Source organism: Cygnus olor, chromosome 16, assembly GCF_009769625.2.
Source record: "Cygnus olor isolate bCygOlo1 chromosome 16, bCygOlo1.pri.v2, whole genome shotgun sequence".
Taxonomy (NCBI): domain Eukaryota; kingdom Metazoa; phylum Chordata; class Aves; order Anseriformes; family Anatidae; genus Cygnus; species Cygnus olor.
In genome coordinates, this window is record NC_049184.1 from 9,920,949 (window position 1) to 9,924,710 (window position 3,762).

Below are 3,762 nucleotides of genomic sequence, written 5' to 3' on the forward strand. Positions count from 1 at the left end.
CCTTAACGCGTCGTGTTCGGTTGAACAGACACACAAATACTTATTTTGTTTATGCTAGAACATAATAGCTTTTTAATGGTAGTCATTGTGTAATATCATAGGCTTTCATTTAGCCCTTTTCTTCTTAGCTCTTCTCCAAACACAGGAATCCTGCTAAAATGTTTGTGTTCTATAGCAATCAGTTAGCGGTTAAATATTTGAATCCAGTAACATCTAGATGAAATGGCCAGGGAGAGGGACAGATGCTTTTTGCCTTTCTTTATTCATCTTCAAAGAAATAGAAGCTGCTTTTATGATCTTGCCTCAAACTAACAGAATTGAAATGCAGAAAGTAGGAGGCTTTTAAAACCACTGCATGATGTTACATTGTTACATTTGTGTGTGAAAATAGTTAATTATCCTCATAATTTATTTTGTAAAGTGTCCTCATTTATAATTGGCAATAATTAATTGGAAATTAAAATGCTGTGCTTATGTTTGCATAGGTGGTCTTCGTGATTCAAGTGTGTTGAAAGAAACTGGTAGGACTTTATTATTTTGATAGGTGTAAGAAGCCAATGTTTATTGGCTTGTTGTAGAATTTATATGGCGGTGTGAGCATTTTTGTTTTCCAAAGATGTGAATGCATATATCCATCACATCAAACAGTTTGAGGTTCACTTGAGCTTCCAGGAAGCAAACAGACGCGCTTTATATGCATGTCTAATAATCGGCTTTGTTCTCCCTCTTTTGTATTCTTTTCCTGTTTGTTATTATCCTTTATTATTTGTTAGTTAATGATAATGAGGTTACTGCACTAAAATATATACCATAGCCATCCCTTTACTTGCAGTCTAATTCTGTTTTGACAATACAAGTTAGTCTTATTAGTATTTTATAGGAGTGCATTTTTCTTTCCTTTAAATCAGTTATAAATCTTTAGGGAAATTAACGGAGTTACCTTAATGCTTTTGATTTAGCTGTTACTTTGTCTAAAGAATATGAGCAATATATAACATGCACTATTGCTTCCTCCCTTTTCTTCATGGTATATTAGGGCAAGCCCTGCCTGCTGATTTGGTAACAAACCCTTCCTGCTCTTTGGGGCATAACTGACATTTTTTTCCGTCTGACCTTGCTCATCTATTAAAATAAGTTTACAGCTACCATGATTTGGTTAGTATACCGATTCTTTGTATACACTTAGGTTTATTTTCTGGAATTGATAGTTTGTGCTATGCCCCTTCATTAGGAAAGATTTTGTTTGGTAGGTTACCATCCTGACTTTGTGGACAGAGTTCTTGAAATGTTTATGGTTTATAGAAGTGTTGTCAGTGACTGATGAGGTCTTTTCCTTCCCTTTACAAAAAACAGCTGTGAAGGAATGTGATATATTGTTGGCATGTGATGCAATTCATCGCCACAATTGACTTTTGTTAATGTAAAATAGAGGAGGAAAAAACTGACACAATTCTGTTGTTGGCAGGCTGGGTTAGGCAGTTGAGACTGGAACGTTGACTTGGCAAGTTTTAATAGATTCAAGCAAATAGTTTGCTGGAGGATGTTTGCTTTGTTGTGGTTTTCTTTTTGTGGGGGAGGGCAATTTAATTTTCTTTTAATGTAGGTGAATTTGAATGTTGGTGAAAGTTGAAGACTGCAGAAGTCCAAAACCTTCTATATTTTTTTGAGATGCCACATAAGTCTGCCACAGCATTGCATCCATGTGCCTCTGTTCTGAGGAGTTCGCAGAACTGTTAGTTCTGTTCCCATGAAGTTCAAGTCTTGCTCTTTCTTCTGAAGAGCCTAAAAAGGATCCAATTAGCATCAGTTGTATAATAGGGGGATTTTTGTGTGTGAGTGTTGTGGAACCTGCCCACTGAGAATTGGACTGAAATTCAACAACTTCCTTCACGTAGCCTAACAGTCATACGCTGGTAATGAAACCTGGCCCAGATACGCACCGGTGGAAAGGGGCCGTAAAGTTATACATCCTGTTTTACAGTCCTGTCAGCTGTCTGTCTGTCTTTCTGCACATTGGCATAGCATTCAGTACTTTCAGTATTTGAACCTCTAAAACCGAGTGTACGGACACCCTCAGGTTTTGAAACTCAGTGGAGGTCATCCTGGTATCAGTTTTCAATACTGTACCTTTATTCCCTAGTCACCCCAAATCAGACACGGTATTTCATCCTGTCTTACAGGAGATCCTGTGAACCTTTTCCCCTTGTGCCCAGTGAGTCTTAACAGCACCACGTGCTGCGAGGCAGCCTGCAGCCTCCAATGTTGTGGCACAGCTACGATGCACTCCTGCAGCTCGTAAACCAGTTTGTGCCCCTTGTACACACGGAGATCTGGGAAGAGGAGCAGAGGGGCAGGCACTGTGCTTTTTGCCTTTGTAGAGGACAACAAGCTTTGCATATGGAGCATCTCGGAGCTAAAAGAGGTGAGTTTGAGCTGGGTTTGTCTCTCCTGGCTCCTGCACATTCCAGTAGGTGAGTTCTGTCCTTTGTTCCCTAACCTCCAGTACTCGCATTCCTTACACATCTCCTGACCTGACCACAGCTCCTTCCCTTCCATGTTCGCCAGCAGTTGGGCTGGAGGTATGTGCTGATCCGCCCGCTGGCAGGTAGCTGCTCAGCTCTGCAGCCTGTCCCTCTGTAAGGGCACTGCTCTTGGAGGCCTTACCTCTCCAGCCATCTTTTCTGTGAGACCTCGGTAAAAACAGTGCGTCTTTATATCTCGGTTAGTCTTAGTTGAAATCAGGCAATGATTTTTAATGCTGCTGAGAGAAGGGAAGGTGTAACTGCCTTAAATCTCTTGAAAATTAAACTAAAATCCTTCAGAGAAGTAGCATGCACACACACATGACCAACAACCATCAGGAAGGCAGAGTGGAAGAGGAAGAATGAGTAGTATCTGTGCTGCAAAGATTAGAATTTAGTGACATGCTGCTAAAAAAAAAAAGTGAATAATAAAGGGACACAGTTCATTCTGTAAGGGTATTTAAAACTATTTCTCTCAACCCTTTTTTTAGAAGTAATTGTAGAATTATCCTCTGTCTAATGGGAATAAAGCTTGAGAGGTGTACAGTGGGAAAATGCATGCCATTCGCTAAGACGGGATTTTACTGGAACCTCAGACCTTCTCTGAGTCAGTCTCCAACTTCCATGCCATGAGATCATCACATGCCTATCAAATTGACCAAAAAAAGCCTTAAGTATTCTTCTCTTTTAAACATGATGTTTGTTAGATTAAAATATTTCTTATTAATGTCCTATTATTAGCTAAACTGAACGAACACAACTGCCTTTAAGTGTCCTGTCTTGCTTGCTTTGCAGCCTAGACGCCAGTTGCAGTTGGTATACTTTGTTCAAGATTCAGAACTGCAATGACCCTGCCAAATAGTTTCTTAGTTGCATTTAAAAATAAAAGGGCTGTTTATACATTACAATCCACAGAGGGTCTGAAATCAGTATGTCCTAAGATGAATACAAATCATAGACAAAAAGTGTTTTGTTGGAAGGCTTCACAAATATGGAACTGATTACTGCTAGACAGCGCAGATTTCCCTCTGTAAGATGGAACTGATATAATTCCTTCCTGACAGCTAGAAATTATAATTGGGTTGGGTTTTTTCTGTGTTTTAAACTTCACCAACCTTCAAAATGAGCAAGAAGGATGGAATCCTAATCCATCTGCAGTTGATGGGAATTCTGCCTGTAAGCCAGGATTTTCATCTAAATATGCATCCAACTGCCCGGTTGCTGCGGAGGTACTGCTAAC